This window comes from Sapajus apella, unplaced genomic scaffold (genome assembly GCF_009761245.1).
Source record: "Sapajus apella isolate SASKATOON/1434 unplaced genomic scaffold, GSC_monkey_1.0 scaffold1, whole genome shotgun sequence".
In the NCBI taxonomy this organism is placed as follows: Eukaryota; Metazoa; Chordata; class Mammalia; order Primates; family Cebidae; genus Sapajus; species Sapajus apella.
The window spans coordinates 37160695-37182306 of NW_022436941.1; the positions used below are offsets into that span (position 1 = coordinate 37160695).

Genomic DNA, 21612 nt, shown 5'->3' on the forward strand with positions numbered 1-21612 from the left:
ACATTCATTAAAGACCACCTGAATAATTATGGCCAATTCCATGTGTTACTAGTATATGTAGAAATAATTTTTCATTTATTTATGATTCTAAACTGTACTTCTAAATTTTCATTTACATATTTCATGGGATGTTAAAAATTCTAAATCAGGAACTATAATACTTATCTCAGTTTTACAAATGAGCACACTGAATCTGAGAAGTCAAGTCACTTTCCCAAGGTCAAGGTCAGATATAGAAACTGACTAAAATGTAAGTCTTCTGAATCAAAGTCTATTACCTCTACCATACTATATGCCATACTGCTTCTGCCCCTGTGTACTACACAAAGGTAAATGAATTACCTAATACTTAAACCAACCCATGTAAGTAGCTGAACTAGATCATTTATGTTTTTGATTTTGTTTGGCTTGCTTCCCTTTCATCTGCACCATGTGAACATCGTATGGGTGTTTAATAAATATCCCTATCAAAATTCTGAAGCTACAAAAGTATACAGTGCATCATTGTTTACTAAAAGTATATTTGAATATAAACAGACTGTTAGGGATGGTTAAGACAGATAATAATAGACTGATTAAAGGATGGGTGATCATTCCCCATGCTGCGTAAGATTAAATATGCTAATCAGATTTTGGATTTAGAAAACCCAGAAAAATCCACAGGAGAACAAGGAAAGGTACTCAAATCTTCAGTTTCTTGCTTTTCAAAAATACATACTGCATTTTATCCATGTCTCCTTCAGAGCTGAACAATTTATGAAGGCTTTACCCAGGTGAGGTGATTATACATGCTTTTTTCTTCCTTTTTGAATGCCATATTCTCTATTTTAATCCTTGCAGTTCTAAATTAGTTCCTTGGCAAAGGATAATAGCAAAGGGAATATATTTGAATGTTATATATGAATACAATTTAATAACATATCTTTCCAGTCACAAAATATCCAACAGCTGTTTGTAACTTACTTTGTTACCCAATTGAGAGGATGGATACATCCAAAGAAAATTCTAAATAATCAATGTGTTTAGGCCTCTTTTATTTATTCTAAGAAAGACATCATGTGCACATTTGAATAAGCACTATCCATATCCTAATTTGGTTATTTCAAGTAAATTGTGCATTTGGAAAGCAAGGAAAATGCAACTGACAAGCTAGGCTTCTAAACATAATTGAAATTCATTCTGAATGCAGGAAGGGTCAGTTTCATTTCAAAGCAGTAGACCTTGCTTTGAATTCTTATATTCTCCTTTGTTTCCATTGCAAGATTAGATTTAGTAATCATCAAAATGATTTTCTCATCTTATTAAGTTAGTAGAATTTTTTTCATTAATGTTATACTTAATTTTACTTAAATGTTTATATTAAATTGTTTTGAAATATATTAATTACCTAAAACATTGTGATCTGATTTCATGAAAGAAGACATTAAGGACATTAAAATTTTTTCTGTTACAATTGCAATTACTCTGTGATTTAGAAAACTTTGGTAGGCAAAATATTCTGGCCAATATCTTTTTGTAAATAATCCCAAATTAAACTGCAAAATAGCCTATTTACAATCTTGCTGTTGCTAATCTTTACATCTGGTTATTTCAAATAAATTGTGCATTTGGAAAGCAAGATTTTTTTTAATGACAACTTGTTCTTACTATAATTTTTATGGAAATTTAAACTTACTATGAAAGTCTCCTTTCACCATTAAGAATTCAGCCAGCTCTTCTTACCTTCCCAATGCTTGCTCAGAATTTGAATATTACATTTTTTTAAATCACCTTTTCCTCTCGAAGAATTTAAATTTTAGCTTGTTTAATGTAATGTCAGATTGAAATAATGTTAAATAAGTATTCCTAAATTATATATTTGGAAAGTAAATTGAAAAATAAACCTTTACTGTCTGTTTGTTTTAAGATAGTCCCTTAGTTGCTAGCAATTGACCTTTTAATTATATGTAAAGTCATTTAACTTGTCAAAGAAATCTGTACTAAACATGTGATTAAATTACAATTAGGATGCTTATAAGATAGTCTTGATACCTTCTCTCCAGGGGGGAAAAAAAATCATCCATTGAACAAGTTTTCAAAAAGATCTTTAAATGATACCAGGAATTTCACTGTGTTGTTTCAGATCTTCAACTCCTACCAGATGTTATGACCCTTTCATAGACTGGTCCCTGATTATTATTACAAAAAATAGAATATAAATTCTGAATGTTATCTGATTTGTGAAGATGTACACACACTAACCAAAATCCACTGATAAATTATTCTTATCCCATGAGACTGTCCAGACCTCAGTGAATTTGAGATGGAATGGAATGTTAGCACTGATTATCTGCCCAATTTAAAACCAATCATAAAGTGATTAAATTAACCTGACAGATTAATTCTAAGCATAATTTCACATTCCCTCATCATTGGGCAGACTGCAGTTTACACTTTTTTTTTATGACAGTGGGCAAAAATACAGCACAGTCATTAGCTTAAGCTATATAAAAGGAAGGTCACCATTAAATGGTAAGCATAGAACATTTAAAAATAAATGCCTTGTTATTGTTCTCAAAAATGTGCATTTGTTTGGATTAATCTACAGAAATGTATTTACTTAAGTGAAAAAGTAAGGGTAGAAAATGTTTTAAAATGGTTATTCTAAGATTGGAGATTTCTCCTCTAAATGTTTTGATTAAAGCCTCTTTGAAGCCCTTGTATCTTGTTTGCATTAATATTCATATCAAATTATTTTTCAGAAGTAACATAGTAATTTCAAAATAATTCAAGTTACTTCGAATTTTGAACAAGTAATGAGATTTAGCATTGTCCAAAGTACCCTAAATATTGCTAACAATAATTGGCTCTTGATAGTAGATGATGATAACATTGCCACTAAAATGTTTTAAAGGTCATATTTATTATTTTCTTCTGAATGACTTGAAGAAGTAGAATTAACCTATAGCCATTTCTTAGGCTACCATGAGCAAAGCACAATTTTGCTTAGGAATAAGAAATATTTTGAGTGTTTATGTTCAATATTTACTCAAGATTTTTGTTACTCTCTAGAATTTAGCAGTTTTCCTTGATTCTAGACTGAAAAGGAATGAAGATGCTAAGGGGTTCTGCTTTCAGCAATCTGAAACTCTCTGGTGTCAGCAGAATTGAAGAGCTCTGCCCCTGGGGAACATCAACACAACTTCATTGAAAGAGTTACAGGGATTTCATGTTTTAGAGGAATTACACTCAGAGGTTTCTGTTTGAAGGTATATTCAAAAGCTACTTCAAACTGAGGTTTAAGGTTGAATATTTCAAAATTAAGATGATGTCATTTAAACCCAGCAAGAGTTGACAATTCAGCAATTATTAAGTCTTCAGAGAAGCACAGCTCTTGTATGACACGGTTATTGAAGTAGTGTGGCTCCACTTCAATAAGCAAAAAAAGAGACAGCATTCCTCTTTTAGAAAACTCAAAGGCATTATTCATTTAATTAATAGGTACGGAAAGTCTTGAGCCAAACAAAAAGTAGTCCCTGAGATGTATTCAGTTAGCTTTTGTGCCTATTCTCTTGCTTTTACAAGGCATCCAATCATATATTTAAGTACATGTATGCACTTCATTTTTTCTTTTTTCATCTTAATGAAAATACACCTTTATAGAAAACTTTTTATTATTTGAAATACTTACATGTGTTAAAATGAAGTTATCACTTCTTATTGTGGACTATAATTAGCCAAAGAGGAATAATGTAAAATGTCAGATAGGACTGAGTTAATTTTGGAAATCGGTTTCTCTAGATAGATTCTGAAACTCCCTGTGCTGGTCAAGGTCAGTGTAGGGGAAAACCATAATTACAGATTTCTCAGAACCACCAATTCAAAAAATATATACAGTAGCTAAGGTTCTAATTGTAATTGGATAGGGTGATTTCTCTTCATACAGTGATATTTAATTCATGCATCATTCTGCATGTGGGATTAACTAAACTTCCAGTCTAATAGTCATTCTAAAAAAGCCAGAGAGGAAATGAAGCAAAGCAAAATACAGTTCTTCAGGGATTTCTAGTCTAACAATGTCATTATGATAGCACATAGAGTATGACTGTATCTTTAAAATCTTCTAAAGCAAGGGACACATACCATTGCTGGAATGCCCAATAGTTTGGAGTAGTGCAAGATGAGATATTTCCTTTTTATTATTTGTTTTTAATATGTGTTAGATATAACCCAGGATTTCACATATATTATCTAACACGAAGCTAAAGTAAAAAATTAATGAATAAAAAACTATTACAATAAAAGCACAGCTATTTTATGGATGTTGTAAAATTTGTGAAGGTAGTACACAAATGACTGAAGTTGGGAAGCAATAAAGTGGCAGTAATTCATCCAACAAATATTTACTGAATACTATGTTCCCTCCACACATATGGAATAGGAACATATCTAAGAGTAAGACAGACAAGGTCTTAGCCCTTGTGGATCCTACATTTTGGCCCATACCTCTAGAAGTTCCACAGAAGACTGGAAAAATCTAAGGCTGTATACACTGAGATGTTTTGTGTATGTTTGCTGGACCCAGCGATAAATTTCCTCTGAAGCATAAGTGACTCAAGTTAACTGTGGAGCAGCCAGGGGTCTGGTTCAATCCCATGATAAAGAATATGCCCTACAGATGCTGTAGCACTAAGGAAATGAGCTGATGGATCCTTCATCATAAATAGGAAGATGAAACTCCAAATACCTCATTCATCCTGTCAAGTGCCCTCCTTCCAAACACTTCCACTACACTATAATTCTCCATGTCCTTGCCAATTGTTTCAGTTCTTACAAACAGTTAAACCCAAACTATGGGAACCCTTTGCCCCTGAGAAGCTGAATGTGAGCACAGGAGAGCAAGCAATCAAAAAGACGTGATTTGCCTTCTTACTCCAGCAGCCCTGGCCTGGTAACCTGACTTGCTAGATTTTTATCACAAGTCCCAGTTAGTACAAGATGAAAAAAGGATGTTGGTAAGCTAACACATAAGATTGATTTAGAACACAGTTTGGGTACAGCCTCTTCACACTGGGCTGAGAAAAAATGAAAAGCAATCTATCACTGATTTTTCTTCCTAGGAGCTTGTTGATACAGAAAGAGAGAATCTTAAGCCAAAACAATAAAACAAAAAATTCAAGCCTTAGTGTGGGCAATTGAGAGAGAAGAAAAATGAGGTAGAATAAAGTGAAACAATTCATAGAAAGTTTCCTCAGTGCCACCCTAGTCTAAAATATTAAGGCTTTCAAAGATTTTTTTTAATGAAGTTCCGTTCTACCTACTCAGCTGGATCTGCTTCAGTGGGATTTCTAAATAAAATCACTTGGTATGTGTATAAGGGGATGGGAGAGTGGGTGGTCATTAAAATTACATACACCCGGATCACCAATCAGACTCCAAATCTCTAAAGTGAGGGTCAAAATCTACATTTTTAGCAATTTGCTCAGTGATTCTTAACCCACTTTCAAATTCGAGAATTCCTGTGCTAACCTATAAACTCCTTGAAATTTACTTTATACTTACATTTTTACATCAAGTTCAGCTCAGAACTTTAAGTCCATAGGGCAGAGTGCCAAATTCAAAGGCCATCTCTAAGTACACTGGATTTTCCCAATTTAAATTTAACTTTATAATTCCAAAATAAAGTGAAAGAGGGAAGGGGCCATTCATGAAGCATGTCAGGAAGAGTATCTACGTTTAAGAGTAAGGCAATGAATATCTTTCAAAAATCTTAAGTAGGAAAATTATTCACTTTCAGAATCTTATCCTGGTGGAGAGAGAAAGTGAAGCAGCAGCATCCCAGGACCATGTTTCTTGGGCAATTTGCTACATCTCTCCCACTTTTCTCCAGTAATAAATGAGGGAGTTGGATAGATGATCTCACACATAACCACAGTCAAACAAAGAGCAGACACTTTGGAACTGTTAAGAGATTTTCTGGTATTATTGACTGTATCACACATAGATACTAAGCTCATTTTTCTTTTTCATTTACTAATATGAATTTTTTTCTTTCCCATTTCTTTACAACTTTAGAAATGATAATTAATTCCACACTACGCAATTCTCTTTTCTATCTGCATTTCATTTCCTCAGAGACTGACTTAATATTTGTAGGGTGGGGCCAAGTGCTGTAGCTCATACCTGTATTCCCAGCACCTTAGGAAGCCGAGGTGGGCAGATCACTTGAGGTCAGGAGTTCGAGACCAGCCTAGCCAATATGGTGAAACCCCATCTCTATTAAAAATACAAAAATTAGCCAGACATGGTGGCGGTGCCTGTAGTCCCAGCTACTCAGAAGGCTGAGGCAGGAGAACTGCTTGAACCCAGGAGGCAAAGGTTGCAGTGAACCAAGATCAGGCCACTGCACTCAAGCCTGGGCAACAGAGCAAGATTCCACATCAAACAAACAAACAAACAAAAAAAAACCAAGTTTGTATGGTGGGCTGCTGCTTTCTCCAAGGATTATCTTTAACTATTAAGTTACATTTGATCAATTGTGGGTAAAAGAGAGTGATGGCATTCCAACAAAGCTTATGATTAAAGTTAGTTATTTTAGTATTGAAGTTTTTTATACCTATTTTTCTAAACTCAAGATTTATGAGTTTTATGCTCCAATGATCACCAAGGGCCTCTTCTGTAGATGGACTTGAATACTCCCTGTGTGCCTCAACAACCTGTCCATCATTTGCTTGGGGAAAGTAAGAAATGGTTTAATCACATATGAGCTTTGAATGTTTGTATTAAAAAATTTAAACTAATGAATTCAAACATTTATCCACACAAACGCATACAGATACAGATATAAATACATTTACTCATCAGTATTTTTCAACAGAGAGAAGAAAGTAAAAGTATAAAGAACAACTTGCAATAGGCACTGAAACAGTCTTCAATGATCTTAACTAAGGCTTCTTACTTTCAAGACATGGCAAACCATTCACTAAGAATTACTGATCAGGTCCCAGGTTTGTAAACAAGAAGCTAAAATCAAGTCTGAAGTGATACATGGGCATTACTGAAACTACTGTTTTCCTGTATAAACTCTTCTTATTCTCATACTTTTTTTTTTTAATTTAAGGACTATAGCTTAAATCTCATACCATTTAAAATAAAAAATGACAGTAATGGATAAGTTTATACACTTTAAACATACTTTTAAAAGTAAATGGAAATTTTAAATTTTCTTCAAATATTTTTACACTTGAACTTTTTAGAACCTGTTTTACAAGTATAAATTTCCTTAAAAATATAGTACAGAGAGTATAGATATTATGTTTAAATTGGGAAAATGAAGTCATAATAAAAAACACTAAGAATTCTTTCAGATTCTATAGAAAACTGAAGCCAATGGGCATTACAAAGAATACTAGACACTGTGCTATTCTGAAAGTTCAGCATTTACCCTTCTGAATTTATTTCATATTTAGTCTCCTTCCAGAATTTTAATAGTGTTCATTATCTACGCTTTTGTGAATCTTTCTCTTTTTATTGGTAATAGCACATTTCCTTGGACTGTTTCAAGGAAAATGATTCAACTTAGCCACTGGAATTTTTAGGCAATTTGTCAGAAAAATGACACCAGTAAAATTTTATAACAATATCTTTACCCCAAAAAAATCTTATCGAATAATTTCCTGAGAATAACAGTATCACTGTGCAATTCTGCAGTAAAAAGATATTGTTATTATTTCCAGTTTATGTTTTTCCTCTTTCTTCTTGTAATTTATAGTAATGAATCAAAGCCTGGTTGGAAAAAAGACCTGTAAAATCCAATATAAAGACATCAGATATGATAGGATTCAGCTGATATATAACAGCAATCATAGTAACTTTTCTGAGCTTTATTGCCAATTTTGTACAGAAAAATAAATATTTATTAAAAATATAAACCCAAGATATCTGTAGTGAAATGGATTCCTTAATGTATATCCAAAGGTCTAATAGTGATATTTTTTTTGTGAATAAAATGTTTTATATATATATAAAAAAAAGTGAGGTGCTTAAAATTTTTTCAAAGTGAAATGAGAGGCCATTAGAGAGTTTTAAGCAGGGGGTGGGATAACATGATTTTATTTCTATTTTTAAACACATCAATCTAGCTGCTATATAAATAATCAAAGGATATAAATATAGAAGAGAAACAGCTAGAAAGTTACTGCACTAGCCCAGGTTTTAAAAAATATATCTGGTGGCTTATATTGGTGTGGTAACAATGGAGTAGAAAACAAATGGACATTTTTGGGATAAGATATTTAGAAATCAACTAGGGCAAACTTGCTGATGGATTGGATGAGGAAGGTTAAAGAGAAGGGTCAAGGACAACACCTAGGTGTTTGACTTAAGCTAGATGGATGGTAATGCTGTTGACTGAGATTAGAAAGATTTGGGGAAGAAAAGAATTGAAGGCAGATGATGCTAAGAGTTCAGTTGGGGACCTTATGAGTTTGGGATTCCAATTAGACCTATGAGTAGAAATATCAATTTGGCAGTTGGATATTTAAGCCTTTACTTCTGGGCCTAAGAAAGTACGGATTTTAGAAGTAAAGTTATGAATTTCAGAATCACCTATGTATATTATTTTGATTCCTAAGGAAAGAGTTGATGAAGAAGTGAAAAGAACCCTGAAGATGTCAAAGATTAGAGACTGAACAAGGGAAGATCCAGCAAAAGCATCCAAGAGGGAATGCCCAGTAGAGCAGGATAAAGACCAGAAGAGTGTGACACCATGGAGTTAAAAGAATAAAAAGTGATGCAAGTGGAACAGAGTGATAAGTTGTCAAATTCTGACAGTGTGCCTAAGATGACACAGAATTGACTCTTGCCTTTGACAATATGGATGTCACTGGTGATGTGGGTAAGAGTACCCTCAGTGGAGTGGTAGGGATAAGTGATAGGGTAGTTCCTGGAATGGGCTTGGGAAAAGCTGGGAGGAGAGAAAGTGGACTCAGAAAATATAGACAAATCCATCAAGATGTGTTGCTGTAAAGGTGAAAAGTGACATGTGATGGTAGATGGAGTGATGTAGTGAAAAACAGAAATGGATATTTCAGGAAGGGAGAGGACAATTGCAGGAAAATGATTCCGATTCAATTTTTCCACAAAATAAAAGGGATTTCATGGAATGATATAAATTCAGTGAAGTTAATTTGCATTAACTAACAATTAATTAGTATTGAAAAGCAGAAAGAGTTTCAATCAGCTTCTGTTTCCTATAAGGAATGTGTCAAGTTCACCGTTGAGAGTGTGGGAAGAGGAGGATGGATACAATGTTTGAGAAGAGAGACAGTATAAAATAGTTGTTTTAGAGATAGAAAATATGTAAATGTTATGAAATCATCGTAGGAAAATTTTAAAATGATTTTGCTGTCTCCATGTGAAATTAAAACAACAAATTCTAAACCATATATGAAGAAGTTCAACAATATTCTACTTTTTCTAACAGTGACTATTTTGAAATTTTCTGAAAAATCAAATGTCAAATTCTTTAACAATCTAAAACTTTATTCAATGTCCCTACATTGCTTATGTCCTAAGCATTTTATGGTATGTTTATTAGGCCTTTCTAAAATAGGGAGAGAGGCTGAAGAGAGAATAAAATGGCCAACCATATTGAAGGAAGAGGGTCATACAGGACAAAAAACGTACAGAAACAAAAACCTAGGATTTTAAAGAGTATATGCTCCTACTCCTCATTTTGCTTAGGATCAATTTAGAAAATGCAGTTACAGCTATGCCCTGTTTAACTGGCAAAAATGGGAAGAAATATTTGCTGCCATTCAATTAAAATAGAATCGACAGTACTCCTATAGCCAATGATTCCAGACACTGCCATCATCTGATTTGGGTGCCTTTTCCACAAGTACAGAGCAAGACAGATAATAGTAGGAAGAAATACTAGCAATTTATTTATTAAAAAACAGAATTTTAACTACTGACAAATTAGATACACTATAGAAGGAAAGTATATTGAAAAATATAAGAAGGCATTTTATTAAAACCATAGTTAGGTACAGATTGGTGCTATCTAATTTATTCATGCATATTTATTAAGTACCTATTATGTATCTGGCACTGTGCTAGATATTAGGTTCATATGAAACAGTACATTCAATTTTCTGGAATGAAGTTGTGCTTTCTCAATGCTAAAGTGAAAACTGACTATAAAATTTGATCTGTAGGATCAGAAGCAATCCAAGTGTATTAGTCTGTTTTCACACTGCTATAAAGACATTACCAATGATGGGGTAATTTATAAACAAAAGAGGTTTAATTGATTCACAGTTCCACATGGTTGGGGAGGCCTCAGGAAACTTACAATCATGGCACAAGGGGATGTCTTACATGGCAGCAGGTGAGAGAATGTGTATGAAGGAGGAACCTCCAAATACTTACAAAACCATCAGATCTCATGTGAACTCACTCACTGTCATGAGAACAGCATGGGGAAAACTCTCACCACTCCCTGAATTGTAATTGGGGACTACAATTCAAGATGAGATTTGGGTGGGGACACAAAGCCTAACCATATCACCAGTGCATCTATACCACATATGCCACTATAGTGAGATTCAGGAAGCATGGATGGTCTGGGCCCGTTTTTCACATACCAAATGAGAGCTTTGGATGAGATAATCTTGAAAACCTCTAGACATTCTAGCTCAAAAAGAATATATTGTTTGGTGAGCTTTATTGAAGCCCTCACCAGCAGCTCTGAAATGATGGCTAGTTTCCCAAAGACAGCCGCTGCTCAGATTTAATTATGGGTATATTCTAATTGCCATATATGTGTGTGTGTGTGTGTGTATATATATATATATATATATATATATAATATACAGTATATATATATAAATATACTGTAATGGAGGTTAAGAATACCAAATACCATTTCACTGGAACCATTAATAATCTTTCAGTTGCGTTTCTTCAAGACAACTTTGTAAGTTAAATTTTGTTATCATTTTTATCTTAGAGGTAAAGGAAACTCAGCCTCACAGACATACAACCAGCTGAGTAAGCAGCTGAGCCACAGTATATACCCAGATCTTCTGAGTCAAAGTCCAGTGCTCTCAACTAAACACACTGCAGTAGGCTTCACTTTTCTGTTCAAACTATGTGAAACCATAGAGAAATAATCACTATCATAGTCAAGTGCTTTAAAAAAAGTATTTGTATATTTGGCACTGTATTTGTACATATCTGTAAGGTACAATCTGATATTTCAGTACATAGCTATGTTGTATAATGATCCAATCAAAGTAATTAGTGTAGCCATTACATCATGCATTTATCATTTCTTTGTGGTGAGAACATTCCAAAGGCTATCTTCTAGCTGTTTTGTAATATGCAGTGTTTTACTGGTAACCACAGTCACCCTAGTGTGCAACAGAATATCAGAATTCATTAGTTGAATCTAATTGATACTGTACCTGTTGACCAACCACTCCCCGCCTTCCTACCCCCTTCCCCTCCCGTCTCTGGTAACCATGGTTCTACTCTCTGCTTCTATTATATCAACTTTTTTTTTTTAAGATTCCACATGAAATCACATGGTATTTTCTTTCTGTATCTGGCTTATTTCATTTAACATGATGTCCTCCAGGTTCATCCATGTTGTCACAAATAGCAGGATTACATTTCCTATGGCTGAATAATATTCTATTCTTTATATATATATTTTCCTTCTCCATTTGTTGTTAGATACTTAGGTTGATTCTATATCTTGACTCCTGATACCTCTGCAATAAACATAGGAGTGCAGATAGCTCTTTGAAATACTGATTTTATTTCCTTTGGATATATACTCAGTAATGGAATTTTAGGTTCCTATGGTAGATTTTTAAAAAAATTTTTGAAGAACCTCCATACTTTTTTTCTGTAGTAGCTATACCTAGTCAAGTGCTTTTGAAGCATTTTTAAATTAGAAAACCCAAAATGTGTAAGACACGCATTAAAAAAAGAAAGATATTAAATTGTCCATTTGTAATCCTCTACCCAACTCAATCCCAACACTGGCCTTCTAAGAAGAGTGAATTATTGCTCACCTCGTCCGCCACAGGGATATATTTTTGCTTCTTGAGGGAGCAAGTAAAAAGGATAATTGAAAGATACCAAAAGAGTATATAATTGATCTACGTAAGAAAGGCAGCCTAAGGGAAAAGAATTTGCAGAAAATTATGAGATCTGGAGAGGCTATGGAATGAAAAGGATTTTACATCAACAGATATCATGATTTGGAGGATTTTGAGGAGAGAGATGAGCTATGAAGAATTTTAATAAATTTTTGCCAAAACTGGCTGCAAAGCAGCCTCATTTTACATAAAACAAATGAGTCAAGATTTTTGACTGAAGTGTCCAAAGACACAGCCTGGCCAAATATACTTAAAACAAACCGCTTCCATGGGAAACTATTTCCTTTTCATCTTTACAGACAAATTAATTATTTTAAAGTAAAGCAACTAGAATCAGGCTTAGCTCTGAGCACAGGCAGGTGCTTACTTGAGGTAATAATTGGGAAGTTAGGAGATGGTCTTCCTGCAGATGCCTTTTCCAACACTTTATATTAGTGAAGACATCATCAACAGAGACTATAACCCTTTATTTCACAGTTAAGAATTAATTTGGTCTTCTACAATGAATTACAAACTCTACCAATATATGTACTCAATCATAAAATTTAAATATGGTTGCATATAACGGCAGTGCAATGAAGGCAAACCATCTCTCTACCCCACTGAATATTTAGCAGGGCTACAGATGTCATAATACTGGATTTAGGCCAACTTTATACAAAATTGAGTGTTTCTATTAAGATAGTAAGACATAAAAATAATTAAACAATATGATTTTACAACTTGCATCCTGAATGTCTACAAATACGTTTATGTGTATATAGTACATATCTATATGTTTGAATATTCGCTTATATACACATATGTACATATATGTCTAACAATGCACTATATAGTTGAGATGGAACTAAACAAAAAAGGTAAATGTAATTACAACATTAAAATATATTCAAAGGAAAAGAATATGGAGATAGCAGAGAAATATACTCATGCTATCAAACTGGCAAGTGAGTTGAGTTTGTAATTTGATTAAACCTAAATTCTGAGGGGAAAATAATTTGAAATTTATTTGAAATGTGTTTGATGTTTTCAAAGGGCAGGGAAAGCTGAAGACCCACAGCTCCCCAAAATGAGGAGAAAAAGAAGAAAAGCCTGTAAGAAATGGGAAATCTTGAATACCACACTATGTAAGTCCAATTGAATAATTTTCTAAGTACATATAAAATGAACTTATTAGTTTATGTACTTCCTTCTTTATCACAGGACTGTCTATAAAACTAGGAAGATAAAAACATAAATATAAAATGATTTTGAAGCTTAGCCTATAGTTATTTATATACTTCTGCATTAATGATATTATAAATAATAAAAATCTAAATAAAAATAATTCTTTATTCCCACATGGACTAACTATTAAGACCCCTTACTCTTAGAATCTGTTATCCATGCATTATTATGTAACTTTCTCTGGTCTATATCCCTTTTTGCAGAAATTAAAATGCCGTCAATTAAAAGGGGCCATAAAATATGAAATTATAAAATTGAAAGGGAGTATAAACAGAATGGCTCCTGCATGACATGAAGATGTTATTTGAAGAATAAATTGTAATAATCAGTTCTGGAAGGTAGTCCATTGGTCTATAAACTGTTATTGTGTCCATGGTCTATTGCAAATGGCCTTTAAGAGATAGATCTGCATGTCTTTTCTCTTACGACCTCATATTACGGATCTCAGATTGTGACCAGACCCATTGGAAACTGTTGCAGTACCTGCTAAGAGGGAAGATCATCCTTCAGGCTAGAAGAGAGGCAATGGGAATGGTCAGAATCCTCAAGGGACTTTAGTATGCTCAATGCTTTTCTTTTTCCTGTTGAATTTATTCTCTATATAAGTATTTATATAATTAGAAACATTTTATGTAAAAATTTATAAGTATAAATAAAAGTCATGTTTAAGTCAAAAACATTTAAAATAAATGTACAAATAGTCCATACCAATTTTAAACTTAATCAACTTGTTTAAAATATCCTTTTGACACCAGGTTCATCAATTTTTATGATGTAATTATTCACTTTTCCCTATTCTTTCTTAACAAATAATCTCTTTCAGATGTAGTTTAAAACAGAATTTGAGATCTTTTTGTTCATTGTTTTTTACACAAGCTCTGGTGCCTCATGCTCAGGTTCACAAGTGTCTCATAGGAATATATTTTAATATTATAAAACAGAGGAGTACAGGTTCCAAACTGGCAGCTCTTGGGCCAAAGCTGGTCCCTAAATATATTGGCCTTCACCTATAGAAGGTAATCTTACAAAAAAATTTTTGAATCAATTCTTAGAAATTAAGAGATTTCACAGTATAGAAAAAATCCAGACTCTAGTTCTCTTCTGAAAAACAAGAGGATCTGGTAACATTAGGACACCTTTCCACATGGCAACTATTGGCCGGAGCTGAATAGCAGAGAATATGTATACCGAGCCTGCTTCACTTGTTTTATGTTACCTGTCTAAATGCCACAGCCATTTGAGGTTGTGAACCTTTCTATAAAAAGCCCAGGTCAAAGGATACTACTGGACAGGTTTGAAAGTCTGTCTAGAAGCCATACTTCTGTTTCTTCCATTCTTTTTACCCACATCTTCATTTGTGGTACCATCTCAAATTACATTGCGCTTGACTCAGCCTGTAGTATAACGCCATGTTCAAATACCTGATCATAGCAAGCTGTTCTTTACCAAGACTTGCACTTAAAATTTAGTTGCATATATTTCTTGTGAAATTTTCATTTCACCCACTCTTGGAAGTTGCTGTTTTAGAGTAAGGCTTAATTAAATTCTTACTTCCTAAAACTACCAGGTGATATTTCTACACTCTAAGAGAATTGGTTGATTTTATATGATATATTTATTATAAATGAATTTATAATAAATTTTATAATTTATAATTATAATAAATAAACTTTTGTGAAAAATACTTTGACATACCAGAAATGAATGAAAACTGATACCCAAAATACTTACAAAGGATTTGCATTGCACTTTATTCTAGAATTTGGAACATCTGTTCTCTAAATGGACACATAAACCTTTTTATTTTATATTATTTTGCTTCCTCTTTAGGTGTATCTCAGCCTGCTGGTCAAGCATGCCAAGAAAATATCAAAGCTCTTGCAAAGGAAGTCAAAGGAGACACCTTGGAGCCTGTGTTTCATCAGGCTGGGGCATTAGGGAAATCTAAGGAAAATGGAGATGAGAGTACGTCTGCTTCTGTGAATGAAAAGCAGAATTCTTCTTTTCTCCCTAAAGATAAGAAACAGCATCCATCTGACAGCAAAATACCTAGGAAGAAGGGAAATGATGATCCTCCTTTGGCTGCCTCTCATTAACTGGAGAAAGTCTTATCTATGATCATATTTAATGCCTATGGAGAATCATTACGAGAAAACATTGTATTACAGAATCTCCCAGGCACAACAGAAGTCTTTAACCCAGCAAAAGGCAAATTTATTACGGAAGTGAAATGTGGGGCTTTCAATGTGCAAATAGAAATCAAGAAAAACTTTTTCTGTAAACCAGGGATACAGTTCCCAACAAAAAAAGAGACGTCCAAAATGTGGCCAGCGTTTCTCTATCATACCCATTCAGAGATGCTACACTTCAAGGAGCTGCTTTCCTAAACATAGGGATATACTGTTGGAAGAACTAAAACCTAAGGTGCCCTGTAAATATGAGGGAGAAATCACCAGAGCCAAGAGCCCCTTGTTGAAAGTAAGCATTGAAAGAAAAGAAAGTTAACTACATGAGTAAGACACAGAATATATTAATTAATATAACTCATTCCAAAAGAAAGGAAAAAGTAACTAAGTACAGAAATATTTCCTCCAATCACACCACCAAAGAACCTTTCAGGTTTCCATCACAGTCTAGTATTAGGCACCCTGAAATGTGGCAGCATGAAAACAAGCATCAGAGTTCAGATTGTTTGTGTGTCTCTCCTCCTGGTGTGTGTGCTGCCCAGGAGGAGAATTGTTTGTGTGTCTCTCCTCCTGGTGTCTGTGCTGCCCAGGAGAAGAATGTTGATACAGCTGTGATTTCTCTAACCTTAACTCTGGAGAGAAAGAAAAATAAGCCTGACACACTGTCTACAGTCTTAGATGATTGTGAGGTAGAATCTGCTATCTCTCGGCAGAAGGTCTTTAAAATTAGTCAGAACACCCCCAGAAAGAAACATTTCTCCGAGTCTAAGACTCTTCTCAAAAAATTCTTCCTACTTCATGTAATACCCCAAAGATCACAAGTTTAAGTAATGCAGATTTAAGTAAAATACCTTTTGAGGATTCTAAGGATATGGAAAAAGAGAAAAATCACCTTTGATATCCTAGGAAATATCACATCAGACACACATACAGCAAAGCACAGAAGGAATAAATTATTTGCCAAGTACCATTACTGACATCATTCCAGTTCAAGATGGCAAAGGCTTCAACTTCAGTTCTTCATCTTCTGTGAGCATGCAGCTCATAGGAACAAAGACAGCCAACATCTACTGCAAAGGAAGCAAGACTCCACCTGCAGAATGCTGTGAGAAGTCAAATTCTGTATCTTTCCCTTCCAGTCAAACTACTCTGCAGTCTTGCACCTCATTCAGCCCACCTCACTGGGCCACCAGACATTCGAAACCTAAAGAAAACCCTGGGAGTACATTTTCTTTTCATCATTGTGCTGTGTGTGTGGTAGATTATGAGAAGGGGCACGTTGATGTGACTGACAGAGACTTTAACAAAGCCATTTTACATAATGACTCTCCTGCAAAAGCACAGCAACACCGGAAAGGAAGATTACACCATGTCTAAATCTCAGGTCCTGCCTCTTGCAGCAGCCTAGCAGCTAAGAGCACACTCAATAGTATTAGCCACAGCATGATGGCATGGAATCAGAGTCTCAGGCAAGTCATCCAGAGATAGCAGCCCCTAGCAAAAAAAATAAGTGCTAGTTATGACCTTCATAACTGATGAGTTGGAACAAAAAGTAATTACTCAAGATGATAAAGAAACAGTTTATTCTAATTGTACTATGGGAATGAAAAACCCTAAACAGTCACCCAGCTCTCTGGAAAATTTTGAAAAAGACAAATGCCAGATAATACCAGTGGTGAAGAAAGCATGCCACAGAGATTCTGAAGACCTGTTAAATGAGAATCATGACGAAGTCGGTTTTCAAATGTATTTTTCAGCAAACACTGCTGAGTCCAACTGTGCAGTGTGCTTCAGATAATCTATTTCTTATTGAGAAAACACTGACGAACGATGTGGACCTACATGGTAAGCAAGATAAAAAAAAGCATTGGACTAACTAGTTTTAAACAGTAGCCAACACGGTGCCAAAGGATTGCATCAACAAGGCCAAATTCTGAAGAAGATAAGAACAAAAGTGACTCAAAGGAAAATTACTATCATCAAATACACATGTTGATGTCACCTCAGAAGCAAGCTTTGAAAGGTATGGTGGGCTATACAGAATCATTACCTTGCATTATTTTTACATATTTTAGCTTTAGAAAGTCTTAAGATGAGGGCTTTTTTAATTGCTTGGGATATTTTCTTTATTGCTAAAGATATATTGTATATTTTAGAGTTAGATGAACACAGGCAAGCATATATCAGCCTGTTTCTTTACATTATCACCCACTCCACCCATAAATAGTGCATCTCCAAGCATGCAGTTTAATGTAAAGTAAAAAAAAAAAAAAATCAATTTCTCTTCAAAAGGTTGATATATTGCCAAATCAACTTTTTAGGAAATGTTAGCCTTTTGCCACTCTTAAATAATCCACCATTTCTTTCTTTCTTGCAAGCTAAGCATGTTCAGAAGAATAGGAAGAATATGTTTGTAATAAAACATATTTTCAAACCTTGCTGTGGTGTTGCAGAAGCATTGTACGTATGTCTCGAGAGGCCATGTGGAATAGTAATTAAAACAAAGGACAAAAAACAGAAACGACCATGCCTAATCCTCATTGAGCCACCATGGGGCCTCTAACCTCCAGCAGACCTCTGACCTCCCTTGTGCATTACTTGGACCAGATCAAACTGTTGATAGAACCCAGAAGCTCTCCAGACCTCAAGAAGGGCTAAGATGGAAGTTCTTTCCTAAGTACATAATTCTGCCTGTCTGCTTTCAATCTTGGATCACCACTATATCATTTTGGTTACTTCACAGAAGGCCCTTGTTTTTTTCAATGAGTCCAAATTATTTTATATTTAATGTTAGCATTATTCCATATTATAAATTAAATTACATTTTGAATGAGTAAAAACTGTCTTCCAAACTGCTGGCAATAATCCTAATAGCCTCAGAAACGATATTTGGAATGATAAAACTTAAAGGAGAAGCTATAGTTTCTTTGTAGTTCAATCTCTAGATTTTTAAATAAAATTAGTAAAATTTAGAAGTAGAAATAAAATACAAAAAGGATAATCAATTGCCTGTTAGAATAAAAGGTGAAATTTGCTTTGTAAAGAGTAAATGCTCCAGAACAGTATGGAAACTCTATGGTCATCTGCTTGATATGAACACCCTAAAGCAAGGACCGTCAGTCATGGGGACAGCTTCCTAGTGCCAATATTCATCCAGAAATCAGGATCAATGACATTAATCCCAACATTGGCTTCAGTCTACAGTTATTTGGAACTGCAAGGGAACCTGCAATAAGAACAATTGTGCCTCCCAAAGGAAACACATGCTCACCTGGATGAATATCTCCCAAGTTGACTCTACTTCTAAAGCCATGTTCCTCCCTGTACATGCCTCTCCCAGCGAGGAACATTTCTTAAGAAAATAAATAATTCAAGTCAGAATTCTCTCAAAGCTGATCTTACACATCAGTAGACTTTGAAACTGTCCCATTTGGTAAATAATTTCGGCCACTGGTTCCCTGTGTTACTGATTCATCAAAAGGCTGTTCCTACAACTCTCTCCCTGGATCCTTTTCCTTGATCACTCTTCCAGCCACATTGACCTTCCAGCCCAGATCCACATCAGGCCCTTTGCATGGACTGCTCCCACCACCTGGACCAGTCTTCCCCTATATGTCTACATGATTCATTCTCATCTCCTTTAGATTTTTGCTCACACAGTGTGTTCTCAGGAAGGTCTTCTCAGACCACTCTACTTAAAATTGCAATCTGTACCATCTTCATTACAACCCAAGCAAACGCCATCCTTTTGTTCCATTTATACATAGCACATTTTTGCCTTCTAATTTGTTATATATTTTGCTGGTTTATTTTGGTTTTGTTCCGTCTTCTTTCACTAGAATGTAAGTTCCAGGAGGGCATGAATTTTTCCTGTTCTGATCATTGTATATTCATAAAATTAGATAATACCTGTCCTGTAGTATAGTTGCTCAAATATTTATTGAATAAAAAAATCAATGCAGGGAAGTCACATCAGGTTTCTTTGTATAGTATTCTGTTTATAGACCAAAATAAATAACAGAAAAAAGGAAATAGTTCAGCAGTTATATTTATATAAAAATATTTAAATCTATAAATGTTTGCACAGATTTAACTCTCCTAGAACTATGAGTATTTTTATACTTTATTCAACATTATTGTCTTTATGCTACTGATATCTCAGGCCAGAAGTGTGTAATTTTTTCTGGAAGTAGGTTGCTTTGAGAAACTGGGACACTTTTGGACTCTTTTACCAGAAAATTATAAATTTTATATAGGCACAAACCTATGCTTACATTTTGAAAAGGGGTCCTCTAACCCCTTAATATCTATGCATGTGTCTCAGATTCAGAGTCCCTGACATGAGTGCTCACTGTAATCTTTGTGTTGTTTCTTCTACCATGTGTGTGCGTTTAGGAATCAACTAGATTAGAGGTCACAATGTGAACTGTCTACAGGGCCAGGCAGGTGATGTAAATGAGTAAAACAGGCTGTATGTGACCAAGTCTGGAGTGTTGGTGAACTTGCGAGTGTGTCCTAAGGGAAGCAAAACACAGGTCCAGTACAGACAGGCCTTCTGACTTTTCCAGATGGCAGGAGACCTGGATTTTCTAATGTATGAGTCTGCACGTCATGAGATTTGGGAGACACAGAACAAAGTAAACAATCTGTGAACTCGGAACTAGATAAACAAAAGGAGGTGGGTGTGGTGTGGGGGTGTGGCAGGAATAGCCACCATCATGTTATAAAGGGATGCTAGTCAAGGTTTCAATAACTAAACACTGAGTTTCTCTGCCAGGTAAGGGCTGTACATTAACGGGTAAAAAGGGAGTTGCTCAAGGATTTATTCATTCAGCTGTTAATGGAGTGAATATATCTTTAAGAGTTCTGCCAAAGAACTAGAAATTCTATATCATAAAAAAATGTAATGAGGAAACCAAAAGAAGGCTAGCCTGAGAAAATTACAGACAATAAGAAGGATCAGATGATATTTTACATGGCATAGAAATAGTCATGAACAGCCCTTGTATGTAATATAACACAAAATTTACATACAATATATAAAATGTTTTATTTCTCCTAAAGTAGGAGTGATTCTAAGAGTTCACATCAAGACAGAAAGGTAAGGAGAACTGCAAATCTGAGAAAGTTTGTGGTCCCAAGTTCTGCACCAAGCACTGGGAATAAAAAGATGAATAATAAATGATTTCTTTTCTCATAGCAGAATATGACTGTTGGGATAGTTTCCAGCAAGCTGACTTCTGGTGAAATTAGGAGCTTTCGACACCCATGCCCACTTCAACATTTCTCAGCACATGCACAGCCCAAGATCCAGTTTCAGCGGCAATGCCTTGCTTTTCTCCAGCAGGGCTCCTCCCAGATCTGCTTCTTTTTCATGGTCTTCCCACTCACTTCCCAGGCCCTGCCTTGACTTTTAAAGTCATAGCTTTCCACTTTCACACTCATGTTTGCTATCTCAGTCCATCTGTGCTGTTATAGCAACATACCAGAGACTGGGTAATTTATAAAGACCACAAATTTGCTTTTTACAGTAGTGGAGGCTGAGAGGTCTAAGGTCAAAGTGCCAGTATTAAGTGTCTGGTGAGGTATTAAGTGTCTTGCCGCTACCTGTTGCTGCGTCCTCACATGGCAGAAACGTAACATCAAATAAAATCTTAATTCTAACTCACCAAATTGCTTTCTAGGTATTATATGTTCTCCTATTTGGGTTTTCTTTTTACTTTTCTCAGCTTTTTTTTTTTAAAAAGGTTGATTGTATGGCAGTAGTTTGGGGTTTTTTCCTTCTAGTTAATACACTGTGTCATGATTTCGTGGTCTGTGATGACAGAAAGCAGCAGTTTGGAACTAAAGTACGTCAAGTTGTTATTGATTCAAATATAAAATTAACAGAGCCTTCATGCATTTTGGCTTTTTTTCACTTTTCTTCACTTTTAGCCAACATATGCAGCAAAAGTGTTATGAAATTTGTATACTCCTGATTAATAAAAGTCAAACCCTAAGTACTTGAGTTTAATAGAAAACTCAGTATCATAGATTATAATTCCACA

The 21612-nt window shown here is 34.7% G+C and overlaps 1 long non-coding RNA gene across 1 annotated transcript; it reads left to right on the forward strand.

Moving 5' to 3' along the window:
* The first annotated feature begins 222 nt into the window (after window positions 1-222).
* LOC116549518 lies at window positions 223-19614 on the forward strand. Its single transcript, XR_004267917.1, has 3 exons — window positions 223-773; window positions 13188-13279; window positions 15210-19614. It is a non-coding gene; the product is annotated as an uncharacterized LOC116549518 (long non-coding RNA).
* The last annotated feature ends 1998 nt before the right edge of the window (window positions 19615-21612 follow it).